The sequence below is a fragment of the Sphaeramia orbicularis genome, chromosome 21 (assembly GCF_902148855.1).
Source record: "Sphaeramia orbicularis chromosome 21, fSphaOr1.1, whole genome shotgun sequence".
Classification (NCBI taxonomy): domain Eukaryota; kingdom Metazoa; phylum Chordata; class Actinopteri; order Kurtiformes; family Apogonidae; genus Sphaeramia; species Sphaeramia orbicularis.
Window position 1 is genome coordinate 14,725,029 of NC_043977.1, and position 19,885 is coordinate 14,744,913.

General features: G+C 35.3%; 1 protein-coding gene across 1 annotated transcript in view; it reads right to left on the minus strand.

Moving 5' to 3' along the window:
- Positions 1-18,774, minus strand: part of htr1fa (5-hydroxytryptamine (serotonin) receptor 1Fa) — a 117,917-nt gene extending 99,143 nt beyond the window's left edge. The window contains exon 1 of the mRNA XM_030125117.1: positions 18,680-18,774. The gene's annotated coding sequence lies outside the window, so the exon portion shown is untranslated. The remainder of the gene's footprint in view (positions 1-18,679) is intronic.
- Between the last annotated feature and the right edge of the window lie 1,111 nt (positions 18,775-19,885).

Here is a 19,885-nt window from a genome sequence, read left to right on the forward strand (position 1 = left end):
GAGTAGACTGTATCATCAAATGCATTTTGATGTACAAATGTGTAAATGCTCGTAGAACTACAAGTGCACCACTATAGCCTCTTGTCAAGGCCACTCACTTGCATATGATGATATGAAAACAAAACACATTAGTATCAGTATAATCTAAAATGGATCCAGTACACTATGTTCTTTAAATTTTCAGCTTTTTTAATGTCCCTCTCCTTTTTTTAATTTTCGTTTGGCGCTCCCACTTAGCTGCTTCTCCATGTTTGCAATGTTTTGATTCGCGTATGTCGCGTAGTTCTTGACGTCTCACATCCCGCTCAGTGCACGCACGTTGATTTGCGTCAATGCTGATTCGCTTTTTGGACTGACCAATGAGGAGAGGTTCTCAGCTCACGGTCACAGACAGCAGGAGCAGGGTTTCTGTGCAGTGTAATGGCTCCGAGCAGCGGACAGTTTCATTTATAAGCAAAAGATAACCAGATATTTTCATTATGCCCGAGCTACCCAGGGCCCTTCAGAGGTCGCGGGCCCCTGGGCAATTGCCCAGTTGCCCATATGGTTAATCCAGGCTTGATCTGAAGTCTTTAGGCAACCCAGTCCCCAGATAAAAATGTTGCCATTGCTCATTTCTGCAAACTATGAGGGGGGGTGGGGTGAAAATTTCTTAGCCTGACTAAGACGGAGTTATTCCACAGCAATGAAACTTAGCATACGTTAAATTCAACCTTTCCTGATACTAACTGCATGGTTTCCTTCCAAATAAACCCACATTGGATAAATAATTTAGGACTTTGAACAGCAGTACTACAGACATTTCATGAAAATGCTTGCTTTTCACCCTTCCCTTGTTCTCCCTACCCCTCTTGAATTCCTCTTCCCAGTTTTGCACAGTTGATAAAGCTGGAGCATCATCCCCTATAGCAACCATGTCAACATGAATGTCCTTGGGGGCTAACCCCTTTTTGATAAGACCACGGTGCCACGGATGGTTCACAAAATGTTTCTGGTACTACTTTTCAAAGTCCTAAATTATTTATCCAATGTGGGTTTATCCGGAAGGAAACCTTGCAATTAGTATCAGGAGAGGTTGAAATTTCATTGCTGTGGAATAACTCCTTCTTAGTCAGCCTATGAATGTTTCAGCCCCCCCTCGTACAAAGACATATAAAGTCAACAATTATGAACAAAAAATGTCACTTTAGCATTTGGAAATACAGTTATATCTACTTTATTTAACAACAGCTCATGATTCTTTTTTGCTTTGACTATAAATTAAACACATATAGGGTCAGGATTTGCATTTAGGGTTAGTGAAAGACACCAGGGCTTGTCTTAAAAAAGGTGAGCTAGTGTAAAACTTAAACCTGTTTGATATGAAGCCAAACACAGGACCAATCTGGTTGACTAAATTTCACCCAATTGTTTGCACTTCCACTCAGGAGAAGGAAAGAAATGAGACTACCAAAGCTCACAACTGAGAGTGCACCATCTCCAGTCCACTAGGTGGGTGTAATGCATTTCTAAACTGTCTCAATAGCTGTCAATAAACACTAACTAATGACAAGAAGAAGCAAAGGCAGCAGCTGCATCTATAATATTGTACAGATAGGGCTGGTAGTTTAAGACTATAGCAGCAGTATATCCAGATTTGTCATAACTTTTTATGTTACATTTTCAATGTATTTTTCCAGCTCTTTTTTTTCTGTTATCTTGAAATGAAAATGTTACCATGTTGGTGTAATTTTAGCTCCAATCCCAATTCACTCCTTGACCCCTCCCCTTTAACCCTACCCCTCCATTTTGCGTGTTCACATGAAGGGGTAAGGCAGTGTTTTTCAACCTTGGGGTCGGGACCCCACATGGGGTCGCCTGGAATTCAAATGGGGTTGCCTGAAATTTCTAGTAATTGATAGAATTGCTAAAAAAAAAATAATAATAATAATAATAATAAAAACTTACAAATAAAAAATATATGGTGAGTTGACAGAGACAATCCCAATCCATAAAAGACAAACTCTGAAGCTGAAACTGAAGCACTGTGGTTCTGTTTATCTGTCAAATGTTCATTGTGGTCGGTTTCAGATGCTGCAGCTCTTTCATAATTCATAGTTTGAGTTCTTGTTTGTTCAGTATTAATTGTCAGCCTTGTAAATCCAAGCTGGACTGACTGTACATATCCTGACCAAGAGAAATCAAATTCTCACTTTGTGCAGTAATCTACACCTGGCTTTTCTGCCTCCGTCCATAATAATATACATTATACAAACTAAATGTCATCTAAAATAAACATTTATTTGCAACGTAGCATAGCAAACTATTACATGATCAAAAACAAATGAATTTTAGTTAAAAAAAATGTCTCTATTTTGAATGTCTGGGGTCGCCAGAAATTTGTGATGTTAAAATGGGGTCACGAGCCAAAAAAGGTTGGGAACCACTGGGGTAAGGGGTCCTTATTCTCAATGAATTGGATGGGAAGGGCTTGGGGGGGGGGGGTGTTTGGCCCTCAAGACGTAGATTTTTGAGGACCAAACTACAAACAGAGGGGAAATCTACCACTTCTTGCTTGAATTTCCCTCAGGATTAATAAAGTATCTATCTATCTATCTATCTATCTATCTATCTATCTATCTATCTATCTATCTATCTATCTATCTATCTATCTATCTATCTATCTATCTATCTATCCATCCATCCATCCATCCATCCATCCATCCATCCATCCATCCATCCATCCATCCATCCAAATTCTGTTCAAATCATCGGCAAGATGGAGGTAAACACAGCAAAAAAGTGCAGCAGTGTGATGACAGAAACACAAAAATGTACGTATTTTCTTCTTAATCGTTTGATCGTCCGTTTAATGCGGTTTCAATGTGTTATACACCGCATTTCTGTGTCGCAAAAAGATGCCCATAGCCCATGGAACAGAGATGGTTACAGCTGCTGACAACATGGTGAATGCTTTCGGAAACAAAGCTGTTTATAGCAGCATCGATGACTGCTGATGTAGTAACAGATCTGGAAGGGCTGTCTCATTTCATAGGGGAATGTTTCAACCCCTACCCCTTGCAACTCCATTTCAAGGGATAGTGCCGAGTGTGAGGGGTAGGGGTAAGGGGGAGTGCCAAGAGGTGAATTGGGATTGGGCCTTAGTCTCTCATGTTGCCCTAAAAGGTACATTTAAATGTTGAAGTAAAACACAACATGCACCATGCACTCGTCTCTGCTGAAAGCCTCCTGTGATCCTCCTTTGTGCTTCCAGCCTCAACTTGGCAGAAAATCATGTTTCATGTTTCATGGTTTGTCAGACACTAGCTGAGTCAGTCTGTCAGTCTGTTTATTATGGTATAACACATGACAACATAGCAATTTTATGTTCATCACATAGTCATGTTGCTGCAAAACAAGTTGGATTTATCACGGTGACACTGTCATTATCAAGTTGACGATGGAGGACACAATCTGGTGTACTGGCAATTACTGGTTAAGTTTCAACAACGGACCAAATTGGAAAATTTCCAAAAATCAACTCATGTCAAAAGTCTGCAGATGTGTAAAAACAAAAAAAAATTTTAATCTTGGCATTTACCACTATTTAACAAAAACCACCATGATTTCCTAACCCTGGTTGGTTGCCAGGTTCTATATTTTCAGAATCATTGGTAAGACACTAAAACATGTAGAGGTCTAAGATATACAGGGTGGGGAAGCAAAATTTACAATGAACATTTAGTTGTTTTTTCTCAGCAGGCACTACATCAATTGTTTTGAAACCAAACATATATTGATGTCATAATCATACCTAACACTATTATCCATACCTTTTCAGAAACTTTTGCCCATATGAGTAATCAGGAAAGCAAACGTCAAAGAGTGTGTGATTTGCTGAATGCACTCGTCACACCAAAGGAGATTTCAAAAATAGTTGGAGTGTCCATAAAGACTGTTTATAATGGAAAGAAGAGAATGACTATGAGCAAAACTATTACGAGAAAGTCTGGAAGATACTATTAAAGAAGAATGGGAGAAGTTGTCACCCGAATATTTGAGGAACACTTGCTAAAGTTTCAGGAAGCGTGTGAAGGCAGTTATTGAGAAAGAAGGAGGACACATAGAATAAAAACATTTTCTATTATGTCAATTTTCTTGTGGCAAATAAATTCTCATGACTTTCAATAAACTAATTGGTCATACACTGTCTCTCAATCCCTGCCTCAAAATATTGTAAATTTTGCTTCCCCACCCTGTATTTGTGGTTCTCAAACATCAGTGGTTTGCAGAAACACAATGTAAATCTTTTTTTCTGGTGATTTATTTCATTTCATTTGAAGTATGAAACTGTGCAAACGAAACAATCATATTCCTCAAATTTCTTTTCTGATTTCTCTGTGCTCTCCTCAATTATCTAATTATAGCAATACAATCATTATCTCTGACTTTAATTTACATATTATCAATAATACAGATACAAAAATCATAGACTTTCCTCATCTATTGGAATATCTGAGCTTCATAAAATGTTTCAACAAAGACTTTTTCATTGCATGGGAACTTTCTGTTGACATTTCTTCAGTTATAGATATGTTCTGTGATTCACTGCCTCCCTTCGAATGCTGCATTGTAGTTTGAGACGCACTGCTAAAAGATGCCATCTTGCACAACAAATGGTAAAAAAATTCTATTTTGTATAAATAAAATCTTGGCCAACTCTCTCTTCATCTGTCAGTGATGTAATAGATAATTTCAAGACAAATCATACTGATGCTATTTTTCCAGTGAAGAACAAAAACACTATGGAGTAGGGGTGTGTATCGGCAAGAATCTGGTGATGTGATACAAATCACAATACGACATATCACGATATATCATGATACTTTTAAAAAGGCAATTTTTGGTTTCTTTTTTTTTTAATTATTATTTTCTTGAAGAATTCAATTACACCAGAAATCTGCACAAATACTAAACACATTTTTATTTGATCACAACAGGATCTAATGCTATATCAGAAAATGTTCTTGTGTTAAAATTTAAATAATATTTTACAGGCATTACAGTTTAAGATCCTGCTCAAATGTTCATTTTCTATTAGTTCATAACTAACATCATAACATTATTTTTGTGCAATCCCTACAAAGGAATGAACATCTGTCTCTCTCAGACAGTAAAAAGTGCTTTTAGGATGCTTCAAATAACCATTATTTAATAAAACAGTGTTAAATAATAATAATAAATATCAACAATAAAGAAAAGCAAAAAACAAAAATGAACCTCCGCCATATCTGCATTTGACCAAATACCTAAAAATATCCATACAATACTTTTTAATATCGATACAATATTGTGAAATGATAAATCGCGATACATTGCAGAATCGATATTTTCTAACACCCCTATTAGTGAATGAGGCCAATTGACAGGAAAGACAGCACTAGGGGTGTGTATTGGCAAAAATGTGGCGATACGATACAAATCACAATACTAGGATCACAATACAATATATCACGATATATCATGATACTGTTAAAAAGGCAATTTTTTGTTTGTTTCTTTTTGTTTTTAAAGATTATTTCCTGGAAGAATTGAATTACACCAGAAATACGTACAAATACTAAACACATTTTTACTTGATTAGAACAGGATCTAATGCTATATCACAAAATTTTTGCAATTCTCCTAGTTTCTTAAGGAACCAAAATCTGCCTCTCAGACAGTAAAAAGTGCTTTTAGGATGCTTCAAATAACCATTATTTAATAAAACAGTGTTAAATACAAATAAATAGTGTTATATTTGGGTCATTTAACAGGAAAAGACATACCAAGTAAGGATGAATATTTGATTAAAATCCTCTTGGCATCGCCTAAAAAAGCCATCACATGAAAATGGTGCAAAGAGGACCTCTCTACCCTAAATAATTGGAGAGACATTGTGGAAGAAATCCACAACATGGAGAGACTTAAGTATATCATAAGACTACAGCAAGCAACTTATGAAGATCGATGGAAAAAATGGACAATATACAGGACAACAACTGACACTATGTTCTAATTGTGTTGTAAAATTTCTAAAATGTAACAATAAAATATAAGTTAAAAAAAAAATACAAATAAATAAAATATAAACAAAAAAGAAAACAAAAATGAACCTCCACCATATTTGCAAATAAATACCTAAAAATATTGACACAGTACTTTTTAATATCGATACAGTATCATGAAATGAAATATTGTGATATATTGCAGAACCAATATTTTCTAACACCCCTACTATGGAGACAATATAATATAAACTAAATGACCAAAAGCTCTTACAAAGGTGAGCAGAAATGAAGACAAAACCTCAGCAACTGTTAACGCAAGATTGAGTCAGATTATTAATTGCTTGTCTTTCCCTGATTCATCACAGCCATCACTTGAATATTTCCCTTCCCTTTCCAGAAGAAAACAAGACATCCGCCTTGACTGCCAGCTGTTAATCCAACATGAATCCTAAATTACAGGAAACTCTATCTTTGTTGTCACTGCCAACTGGTGTGCATTTAAATTCAGCATTTTATCATGATACTGCTGATCACATTCACAGCAGAGCTTCTATTCCAGTAATTTGCAACAATTCAGGTGTCCAGTGGTTTTATCAGCTCCCCTGGACATGGGATGTATTTCAGGTATGTTCGATTATTCCTAAGACTTAAAACAAACCTTTGACAGCCTCATAAACCCTTCCTCTAACTATTATTCTGATAATCTCAGTGTTAATAGACTGCATATTTTAGAGATAAGAATGAATTTATCAGAATGAATATTAATCAGAAAATGATAAATGTGATGTTATGAAATTGTGTAAATATACATGCCATTTTTAATTGGCGTGTTATCTGTACGCATTATAAGTTTTCTGCGTGTATGTTCACGCCATGTCAAATACAGTCTACTCTCGTTAAACCGCCCGCCGTTATACCGCCATTTCCGCCTATCGCCATCCGCCAGCCCAGTTCCATGCACAAACAACACTTATACCACTGATTTCCCAACCGTTATACCGCCAGCGTGATTGCCATCGAGTACACATAAATTTTAACAATGCACTGAAACAAACGCACCAGATGCTGATCGCGACAAGCTACGAGTAGGTCTACGGAACGGCCACCGTTCATTTATCGCAGAACACTCAGTAGGTCAGGATGTCGGGAAGAGGACGTGGGATTAAGCCAAAGCCTCAAGATGATGGGGTGTCATTTCCCGACACGGTATAATAATGCTTAAAATGTTTCCCCACTTTAAATGATCCCTTACAACATAACAGAATCAAGATTTATTTAGAAACGCAATTAGAACGGGTTAACGGAGGCAGCATAGACATCATATAGTAAAGACATGCACATTATGGATGCAACCCGTTGTAACGCCATTTTCGCTATACCGCCAATTTGGCCGTGAACGGAAGTTGGCGGTATAACGAGAGTAGACTGTACCATGCACTGAGGGTTTGGGTTGGGGTGAGTTGGCAGGCGTGTCAAACTCATTTTGGTTCAGTTCCATATTTAGCCCGATTTGATCTTAAGCAGGCCAGACCAGTAAAATAATGACTTAATAACCTATAAATAATGACAAATCCAAGTTTTTCCAATTGTTTTAGTGCAAAAAAAACAAAACAATTAAATTATGAAAATATTTACATTTTACAAAAAAGATGTGAATAACCTGAAAAAACAGAAATTTCATTTGAAAAATTAATGCAATTTTGACAATATTATGCCTCGACTTATTATTTATACATGTACTTTCCATACAATGTTCCATAAACATTTGGTAACAGGCAGAATATTGTTAAAATTTTGGAGTTTGGAACTAAAATTTTAACAATTTCTACAATATTACATCTATTATTATTAACACAACTACAGATCACAGTGGATCCATAAATGCACAAAACATTTAGTAACAGGCAGAATATTGTTAAAACTGCACATTTCGGGTTGTTCATCTTTGTTTTTATTTATGTGTTTAATTGCATTTTATTGTGAAAGAACAGTTTTGTAAATGTAAATATTTTCACAGTGTAATGTTATTTTTTTTCACTTAAATTTCTTTCACATAATTTCTCACAGAGAAAATTTGTAGTTGTCATTATTTATGGGTTTATTGTGTTGTTATTTTTACTTGAGATCACATTGGTCTGTATGTGGAACCTGAACCTAAATGATTTGGACAACTTTGACCGTTCAGGTTAATTTTTGCACTTTCATCCCACGGGCCGGAATGGAACCTTTGGTGGGCCAGATTTGGCCCCCGAGCCGCATGTTTGACACCTGTGGGTTAGGGTTATGTGAACCGGAGATTTTGGCGAAAATTGAAACACGATCAAATGGTGCTGAATAACACACGAAAGGACGAAAATGCATAAGTATAGCTCACCAAATGCCATAAGAACTGGTGTGACATTAGGGCTGGGCAGTTTGTCATTTTGTGTCTGGGCCCCTCTCAAAAGCTCATCAGCTTCCCAGGGTGTCCCTTTTCACATGATGTAAGTGCAAATTATAATGTTCATATACTTGGGTCTTTTAATATATATCTGAATAAAATGAATGAATGAATAAAACAATAACGATATGTATTGCGATATAACTTTTCCTGGATAGAAATATGAGAAATGCTCGATACAATTTCGATAGAATTCATTCGTCCATGTTTTGACAGACATAAGAACAGCCAATTATAATTAAGTAGCGTCGTACCGAACCAATCACACTAGAGCAGGGGTGTCAAACTCATTTTAGTTTAATATGATCTGCAGTGGGCCGAACCAGTAAAATAATATAAATAATAATACATAAATAATGTCAACTCCAAACTTTTCTCTATGTTTTACAGTGAAAAAAGTCAAATTAAACAATGAAAATGTTTACATCTACAAACTCCTTTCAAACAATGTGAATTACTGGATCAAACTGAAAGAATAAGTGTAATTTTAACAATATTCTGTCTCAGTTTTTCATTTCCACATGTTCATTATAACGTACAGATCACAGTGGATCTACAAATACACAAAACATTTAGTATCAGGCAGAATATTGTTAAAATTGCACTTATTTTTTTTATGATACAGACCTGATCAAAATCTTAAGACCAGTTGAAAAATAGCTAGATTTTACCTTTTGCACATTTGGATCTTAATGAGGTTTTAAGTAGAGCTACAATATACAAAAGCAAGAAGGGGGAGTGAGACAAAAAGCACTTTGAAAAAGTAAATTATTGAAAACAACAAGTAAACTGAAATAGGCTGTTTATCAGCTGATCAAAAGTTTAAGACCATCGCTCAAAAAATTACAAAAAACTCTCCAAACCAGAACAAAAAATTTTCTCAGTAGGACTCAGTAATGAGTAGCTCCACCGTTCTTGTTAATCACTTCAAACATTCGTTTGGGCATGCTTGATGCGAGTGTTTCCAGGAGGCTGGTGGGAACATTGCTCCAAGTGGTGAAGATGGCTTCACGAAGGGCATCAACTGTCTGGAACTGATGGCCATTTTTATAAACTTCCCTTGCCATCCATCCCCAAATGTTCTCTATGGGATTTAAATCAGGGGAACATGCGGGATGGTCCAAAAGAGTGATGTTATTCTCCCTGAAGAAGTCCTTCGTCAAGCGAGCGTTGTGAACTGCAGCGTTGTCCTGTTTTTAAACCCAGCTGTTACCACACAGACGAGGGCCCTCAGTCATGAGGGATGCCCGCTGCAACATCTGCACGTAACCAGCCGCCGTTTGACGACCCTGCACCACCTGAAGCTCCAGTGTTCCACTGAATGAAAAAGCACCCCAGATCATGATGGACCCCCCTCCACTGTGCCGGGTAGAAAACATCTCAGGTGGGATCTCCTTGTCATGCCAGTAACGTTGGAAGCCATCTGGACCGTCAAGGTTACATTTTTTCTCATCAGAGAATAAAACTTTTTTCCACCTTTCAGTGTCCCATGTTTGATGCTCCCTGGCAAAGTCTAAACGGGCAGTTTTGTGGCGTTGTAGGAGACGAGGTCTTTGAATTTGTTTTTTGTTTTTGAAACCCTTTTCCCGCAGATGCCGTCTGATGGTTATTGCGCTGCAGTCGGCACCAGTAAGGGCCTTCATTTGGGTCGAGGACCGCCCTGTGTCTTGACGGACAGTCAATCGGATCCTCCGGCTCAGTGCAGGTGTAATTTTTTTGGGTCTACCATTTGACTTTTTCGTTCCATAATGCTCAGGATCTGTCAAAAAATTTAGAATGACTGTCTTACTGCGTCCAACCTCAGCAGCAATGGCACGCTGCGAGAGGCCTCGCTTATGCAGCTCGACGATCCGACCACGTTCAAGAAGAGAAAGCTTCTTAGCTTTAGCCATCAGGAGGGCATGACCGTGTGAATGCCCGACAGAAAATGAGAATTTTGAGCAGATTTTGGCTTTTATAGCCTGCGGTCTTAAACTTTTGATCAGCTGATAAACAGCCTATTTCAGTTTACTTGTTGTTTTCAATAAATTACTTTTTCAAAGTGCTTTTTGTGTCACTCCCCCTTCTTGCTTTTGTACAGTATATTGTAGCTCTACTTAAAACCTCATTAAGATCCAAATGTGCAAAAGGTAAATTCTAGCTATTTTTCAACTGGTCTTAAGATTTTGATCAGGTCTGTATTTCAGGTTCTTCACATTTGTTCAGATTATTCACATTTTTTTTGTGAAATTATACGTTGTTCTAGTGTAAATACATGAAAATATTTACATTTACAAAGACAAAAATGTGGATTTGTGAGTATTTATAGATTATTATGATAGAATTTTATTGGTCTAACCCACTGGAGATTGAATTGGTCTGCATGTGGAACCTGGACCAAAATGACTGTTAATTTCTTAATATCTATTTTTCACAAATTCATCCCATGGGCCAGGCTGGACCCTTTGGTGGGCTGGATTTGGCCCCCAGGCCGCATGTTTGACACCTGTGCACTAGAGCCATGTCAAGTTAGGTTGATGCACACAGCACAGGTGTAAGAGCAGCCGCAGCACACACGCTAATGTTTGGGCTGCAGTGAGAGGTAATGAGTGTTCCCTCTGGAGAAAATTTGACCAAGAACTAGGGTGACCACGTTACCGAAAAGTAGAGTGGGGCATAGAATCCAGGAGTCGGACATTCAAAGGATGTTAAGTTTCATTTTCGGTTTACAGTTATGGCAGTTACGGAACGCACCCCCACGTATAAACCTCCAGCATTGTTTTGTGAAGATGGTCTGTTTTGTTTGTGTTCTCTTTTAAAACTTGAAAGCTTTTTCCTGCAGGTCAGACTTTTTTATTTTAGTTTTAAATATACACTACAAAAAAAAAGTTAAGGATATTTCTTTTTTCTGTCATTTTTTCCATTTATAAACTATGTCTGGTCATTAAAAAAAATGTGTTTCAATTCACTTCACACGCAAAAAAGCAAAAAGCGCTGTGCAAGAATCCCAACTGAAAATAGCCCAAAAATTAAAAATATCCTTAATTTTTTGTTTGTAGCGTATGTACGTGTTTTATTTATCTGTAACAGTTGTATAATGTTCTTCAGCACATCTGTCATGTTCAACCTCTGACAGAAAATAAATCATATCTAAATCAAAAATAACCTTCTAATGTCTTCACAACTAACTTATGAGTAACAGAAAAAAGCTTGACAAAAATAGTGATTTGATTTATATTGTGATTAGGGATGTAATGATTACCAGTAAAACAATAAATTGCGGTAAAATTGCAGACGGTTAGTATTACCATTTAAATTCTAATTATCATGATAACCGTGTTTGATTACCGCATTTTTAGGGGAGAAAAAACCCTATGTAAAGCTATGCTTTTATGTTAAATATTTGAGTATAGTTTTAATTTATTACAATTTTGATTTTATATACCTAATATTTGGAACCAATATTTACTTTTAAAGTCTTTGAAAAGGTTCATTAAGTATCTGTGTGTTATTTATGCAATAAATTATATACATTTTTCAAATCGGATTTTATATTTATTTGTGTGTGTTTTCTGGCCTTTTATGTTTTTATAGTAGGTTAAAGTGAAAAAATGAGAGGCAGATAATATAAATGAAGTTGTGCTGAAAAAAAAGATCCCAAACATGTATGTAGTAAACATTTGTTTATATAGTATATAAAGACAAAATCAAAAGTACTGAAAAACGGCCAAAATAGGCTCAGACCACTAAGGGTTAATATTTGAATGTTTCTGCAACAGAAGGTATACTGTGCCAATTATTTTATTTGTTTTTGTTTTCTTGTTTTTGGTATTTTTGTCAAAATACAACTTGGTTAAATTATTTCAGTGTGTGTATAAGCACTTTTTGAATATTTGGAGCACAATTTCAACAATGCCGCGATGATAATGATAACCGTGATAATTTTGGTCACAATAACCGTGATATGAAATTTGCATATCATTACATCCCTAATTGTGATACATATTGACATCATCTGATATGAAAAATAATTATTGTCATATGATTTTTTTTCCATATTGCTCAGCCATACTTGACATACAATGGGAATGCATGAAATCAGTCTCAAATGCTGAACAACACACTACAAAGTATTGCCCCAAAACATGGTTGTACCGTGCACTCTCTTAAAGCAACACATTTGAGTGAAACAGAAAAAAAAACCAAACTGTTTGTTACTTAAGAGTCCTCCATCCATGACCTTGATCCCATACTCACTAGTTTCCAGAAAATGCTTTTTGACAGTTTGGCAGAGGTTTAACAGTCAAACACTAGCTGTTCATGGGCATCTTTCATCCAGCTTTTAAAACCACTTTAATTACATCTCTACTTAAAAGACAGCCATCACCAACAACAAACCTGCCTTTTCTGATTAGGATTATAGAAAAAGTTTTTAGACATCTTAATGGTTTTTTCCGTAGAACACTGGTTGAAAAAAAAAAATCCATTTGGTTTCAGTGTTGAGCACATCCCCAGTCGAATGTGTAATTGAATGAACACTAATGACATAAAAGGCCTTTGTGTTTGTCCTCATAGATCCCTGTGCTGCATTCAATACTGTACATCATAACATTACACTGGGTTGGTCTCTCCGGTATTGTTCATAAATTGTTCAGATCGTATCCAATTACTGAAAAATTCTGTAATAGCACAGACCTGACATATGGCATCCCACAGGGCTCTACGTTAGGCCCAGGTCTTTTCACTTTCAATATAGTGCAAATGCAATAATACAATAATACAATATCTCTGCCATCAAAAATGATTAAAAGTCTATCATCGAGCGTATTTCACTACATTGATGAGTGATGATTGTCCTCTGGATGACTCAGAACGTCGTACAGTTCGAGCAAAACAAAAACCGAGATCCTCATTACTGAAGCGAAACAGCTGAGAGAAAAACTGTCTCAATGCTGAAAATTTCAGAGTAAACACCAAGAAACACATAAAAAAAAAATAAAAAAAACACTGATGTTATCACTCACTGGGAACTAAAAGTTGATTGTCACATTAGAAACATGCCCAGGCTGTCCTTCTATCATTTAAGCAATATTGCCAGAGTCAGACTGTTTTCTCTCCAGGGCAGATGCAGAAAAATTGTACATGCTTTTATCTCCAGCAGGCTGGACTATAAATGTAACGCTCTTCTGTCTGGTATGTCAAAGAAAGCTACTGGTCAGTTACAGCTCATACAGAACGCAGACAGACAGAAAGCCCATTTTAATCCAACCCTAAAATCCTCACTCTGTGTTCCTGTCCGTCACAGAATTAATTATCAAACTGTGATATTGGGTTTTTTGGATCGCTGAATGGTGTCAGACGTGGTTATGACATATATGCCTGTTAGGTCCCTCTGACTCAAACCTCATGGATGTTCCTGGGGTTAGAAATAATAAGCAAAAAAGAGTCAGCCTTTACTAATTAAGCCCCAAATCACTAGGACATTCAGCCTGAGGGTTTTAGTAGCTCTAAATCTGTTCAGTCTTTCAAATGAAATTTTAAGATATGTCCTTTTACTGTTTGTTTTCCCCTCAAGTGTTTTGACCTTATTTAGGTTTTTTTTATTTTCTTATGCTATAATTACCTGCTTTTACATTAGTCGCTTTTCCATTGGACATCTGCGTAAAACTTTACCGGTATTTACTAAATGTAGAAAAAAAACAGAAGCGCGTAATGTTAGTTTTTCTATTAAATGATAAATGCGATGATTTCTTTATTTATTATCGCGAGATGACACGAGAAGTCGTTCCATAAACATGGCGATGAACCTAAATATGGGGTTGATTAGGGATGTAACGATATGAAAATTTCACATCACGGTTATTGTGACCAAGATTATCACAGTTATCGTTTATCGCGATATTGTTGAAATTGTGCGCAAAATGTTTAAAAAGTACTAATACACACGCTGAAATAATTTAACCAAGTTGTATTTTGGAAAAAAAAAAACAACAACAACAAAAAAAAACCCAAAATAAAATAATTAGTTCAATGTACCTTCTGTTGCAGAAACATTCAAATATTAACCCTTAGTGGTCTGAGCCTATTTTGGCCGTTTTTCAGTCCTTTTGATTTTGCCTTTATATACTATATAAACAAATGTTTACTATAGCCATGTTAGGTACCTTTTTTTTGCAGCACAACTTCATCTATCTCATCTGTGCCTATTATTTTTTCATTTTAACCTACTATAGAAAACACACAAAAAATATTTAAAATCCAATTTGAAAAATGGCTATAATTTATTGCATAAATAACACACAGGTGCTTAACGAACCTTTTCAAAGACTTTAAAAGTGAATATTGGTTCCAAATATCAGGTATATAAAATTAAAATTGTAATAAATTAAAACTATACTCAAATATTTGACATTAAAGCAGATCTTTACATAGGCGTTTTCTCCAGAAAAGTGCAGTAATCAAACACGGTTATCATGATAATAAGAATTTAAACGGTAATACTAACCGTCTGCAATTTTAAGATATGTCCTTTTACTGTTTGTTTTCCCCTCAAGTGTTTCGACCTTATTTAGGTTTTTTTATTTTCTTATGCTATAATTACCTGCTTTTACATTAGTCGCTTTTCCATTGGACATCTGCGTAAAACTTTACCGGTATTTACTAAATGTAGAAAAAAAACAGAAGCGCGTAATGTTAGTTTTTCTATTAAATGATAAATGCGATGATTTCTTTATTTATTATCGCGAGATGACACGAGAAGTCGTTCCATAAACATGGCGATGAACCTAAATATGGGGTTGATTAGGGATGTAACGATATGAAAATTTCACATCACGGTTATTGTGACCAAGATTATCACAGTTATCGTTTATCGCGATATTGTTGAAATTGTGCGCAAAATGTTTAAAAAGTACTAATACACACGCTGAAATAATTTAACCAAGTTGTATTTTGGAAAAAAAAAAACAACAACAACAAAAAAAAACCCAAAATAAAATAATTAGTTCAATGTACCTTCTGTTGCAGAAACATTCAAATATTAACCCTTAGTGGTCTGAGCCTATTTTGGCCGTTTTTCAGTCCTTTTGATTTTGCCTTTATATACTATATAAACAAATGTTTACTATAGCCATGTTAGGTACCTTTTTTTTGCAGCACAACTTCATCTATCTCATCTGTGCCTATTATTTTTTCATTTTAACCTACTATAGAAAACACACAAAAAATATTTAAAATCCAATTTGAAAAATGGCTATAATTTATTGCATAAATAACACACAGGTGCTTAACGAACCTTTTCAAAGACTTTAAAAGTGAATATTGGTTCCAAATATCAGGTATATAAAATTAAAATTGTAATAAATTAAAACTATACTCAAATATTTGACATTAAAGCAGATCTTTACATAGGCGTTTTCTCCAGAAAAGTGCAGTAATCAAACACGGTTATCATGATAATAAGAATTTAAACGGTAATACTAACCGTCTGCAATTTTAAGATATGTCCTTTTACTGTTTGTTTTCCCCTCAAGTGTTTCGACCTTATTTAGGTTTTTTTATTTTCTTATGCTATAATTACCTGCTTTTACATTAGTCGCTTTTCCATTGGACATCTGCGTAAAACTTTACCGGTATTTACTAAATGTAGAAAAAAAAAACAGAAGTGCGTAATGTTGGTTTTTCTATTAAATGATAAATGCGATGATTTGTTTATTTATTATCGCGAGATGACACGAGAAGTCGTTCCATAAACATGGCGATGAACCTAAATATGGGGTTGATTAGGGATGTAACGATATGAAAATTTCACATCACGGTTATTGTGACCAAGATTATCACAGTTATCGTTTATCGCGATATTGTTGAAATTGTGCGCAAAATGTTTAAAAAGTACTAATACACACGCTGAAATAATTTAACCAAGTTGTATTTTGGAAAAAAAAAACAACAACAACAAAAAAAAACCCAAAATAAAATAATTAGTTCAATGTACCTTCTGTTGCAGAAACATTCAAATATTAACCCTTAGTGGTCTGAGCCTATTTTGGCCGTTTTTCAGTCCTTTTGATTTTGCCTTTATATACTATATAAACAAATGTTTACTATAGCCATGTTAGGTACCTTTTTTTTGCAGCACAACTTCATCTATCTCATCTGTGCCTATTATTTTTTCATTTTAACCTACTATAGAAAACACACAAAAAATATTTAAAATCCAATTTGAAAAATGGCTATAATTTATTGCATAAATAACACACAGATGCTTAACGAACCTTTTCAAAGACTTTAAAAGTGAATATTGGTTCCAAATATCAGGTATATAAAATTAAAATTGTAATAAATTAAAACTATACTCAAATATTTGACATTAAAGCAGATCTTTACATAGGCGTTTTCTCCAGAAAAGTGCAGTAATCAAACACGATTATCATGATAATTAGAATTTAAACGGTAATACTAACCGTCTGCAATTTTACCACAGTTTATCATCATACCGGTAATCGTTACATCCCTAGTGTTGATTTACATATAGATATATTCTTTATTATTATACATTACCCCTCTATCTCGTACTAAATTAAAAAATGATTGGGTTTTCTGGTGTGTCCACACATACCACGACATGTTTCTTCTTCTTCTTCGCTTGTTGTAACATCTGTCAACATCGTTTTTTTTTAATTCACGTGACTCTAGTTGCAAAAAAAGGTCTTTCCATTGCAGTTTTGTGTTATATACCATTTGTTCTACGCCCCAAAAACCACCTCTTGCCAGTGCAAAAACTGTTAATCGAAAAATTAGACTTTTGGCCAAATTATCGTTTTTCCATTAGGTAAATTTTTATACATGAGTTATATTTGTGAAATTTGAGGGTCAGCGGAAAAGCGACTATTATCTTATGTTGTCAAGTCCTGTTTCTTTTTATTTGTATTGCCTCTTGAATTTATTTGCATTAATTGAGCTATATACATCAACTGTAGTATTATCATCAAAATAACAGTGTGCGCTTCCGACCTTTTTGGCAGCTTCATTTTGGAAAATCATTCAATATTGACTTTTCTGTTTAGTAATAATAGAGTGTAAGGGCACGCATGCATTCAGTCAAATGAATGCACATGCCCAGTCATGCAAATGACCCCTGACCCCTGTGATTCCCTCATGATCCTTTCACTATCTCCACATCAAAAGGAACCTTTCACTCAGTAAATGAATCCTGCACCAAAGCAGCAACACACACAAACTCTCTTTCTTTGTGACATCTCAATCCTCAATCCTTTTTTTTTTTTTTTTTTTTTCTTCCCCATGTAATGATATGTTGTGGGTTTGATGGGTTGGTCCTGTTTCACTGCAGCAAAACAGATTCGGAGGTGAATTCCATCAGGTCTTTTGGCAGCATGTTGCTTGTACTTTTAATAAATAATAAAGTCTTACCCTGCATGTGAAGTTCAATATGAGGGAAGACGTGGACATATGGTCACATTTTCAAACACACCTGTAATCCCTGGAGATCATTTATTTATTTCTATTTATTTATTTATTTATTTATTTATTTATTTAATTTTAGGCATTCCAGAATTGAAAGCTGCCCTAATCAACAGTTCCTTCTTCATTAGCCTAGTCTGGTAAAGATTCAAGCAATGGTCAGTCATAAATAAATAAATAAATAAATAAATAAATAAAAAATCAGCCTGAGCAGCTACAGCAGGTTTTTGGTTTATCTCTTACATAATTAAAACCACCCTCTGATTATGATGTACAGTAGTCACAGTCTTAGGTGTGAGATAAAAACTGAACAAAAACACGAAATTGAAAAAATCCAACTAAAATGTACAGATATCAAAATTTTGCAAAGACACACACACACACACACACACACACACACACACACACACACACAGTAATATGTAATACCTTAGTGTATGGGCTCACCCAGCTTTGACTTTATCGTATTATTATATGCATTTAAATAGTTCTACTAAGCGCAGACGTGCATGCAAAGTGGATGCTGTGCTTAGATTTATAAAGGTTTCAACGTGCAATTTTCCGAACAGCCAATTAGGAACGCAAAAGCACGTCATGTTTGCCAAGAATCAATTAAATGTGTAAATATGCACATATGACATAAAGCGCCTCTCCACAAACTACTTCTCAATTTTCGGTCAATAAAACTGACAAACTGCACATCAGCCCTGTCTGTTCATAAAAACACAACCTGACAAAGAAATAAACTTACCCGGCTTTCGCTGCAGTGAATAAATGACAGATGAAATCAGGCAGTGAGAGCAGAATATTACATTCCCTGTTAATGTCCATGCACAGCACTGAGACGTTCACGTCGACACCCGTTTACTGAGGCGACGGTGTGGTGGCGCGCAAAGCGGGAGCGCGCCTGTTGGCCATAGAGCTCAGCCAGAGAGGAGAGGTGCGTCAGTAAGGAGGAGGTGTGAAGACTAGATAAGAGTAATAACAGCTCTCCGGTAACCAGGGCTAATAAGAACAATCATGTTTTCCTATAGAATCCACTTCGGGTATTTTCCACAGTATTTCACATCCACAGTAAAGGTCTGAGGTTCGTCCACATCTATTCTAATCCTACTAGGGCTGGAGATAATTCATGTAGCCCAAATTTAGGATCCCATATGAGAAGAATTAACGGTGTCCACAAGACGTGACAAAGGGAATATTTAGTTGAATTCATCACATTTTAAAATAATAATAATCAGGGTTCCTAGGTGTCATGGAAAACCTGGAAAATGATTGAGCAATTTTTTTTAGGGAAAATATGGAAAATGAGGGAGAAAAAAAAGGTCAAATGTCCTGGAAATTGGGAAGTTATTTATTAATTATTTATTAGTATAAATTAATTATTCTCTCCCCGTCTTGTGTGCCTAAACTGAAATGAAACAAAGGAAATTATTTTTCAGTGATTTATTGAAAATATACAAATATTTTTAATAGTGCTGTCAAATGATTAAAATTTTTAATCAGATTAATCACAGACTTGCGGTGGATTAATTTCAGTTAATCACGTTTAAATATAATTAATTTTTAATCTATTTCAATTGCATTTCATTCTGTATGAGCAAACAGACTTAAAAAAGACAAGAATATATATGAACTTAACGTGTTTATTGAACGTCTTCTTAATAATCAGGGTTGCTACATGTCCTGGAAAATGATAGAGCAATTTTCCAGGAAAACATGGAAAATGAGAAAAAAGGTCAAATGTCCTGGAAATCGTTAAGTTATTTATTAATATAAATGATTTATCCTCCCCCTGTCCCGTGTGCCTAAACTGAGATGAAACAAAGGAAATTGTTTTTCAGTGATTTATTGAAAATATACAAATATTTTTAATAGTGCTGTCAAATGATTAAAATTTTTGATCAGATTAATCACAGAGTTGCTGTGGATTAATTTCAGTTAATCACGTTTAAAT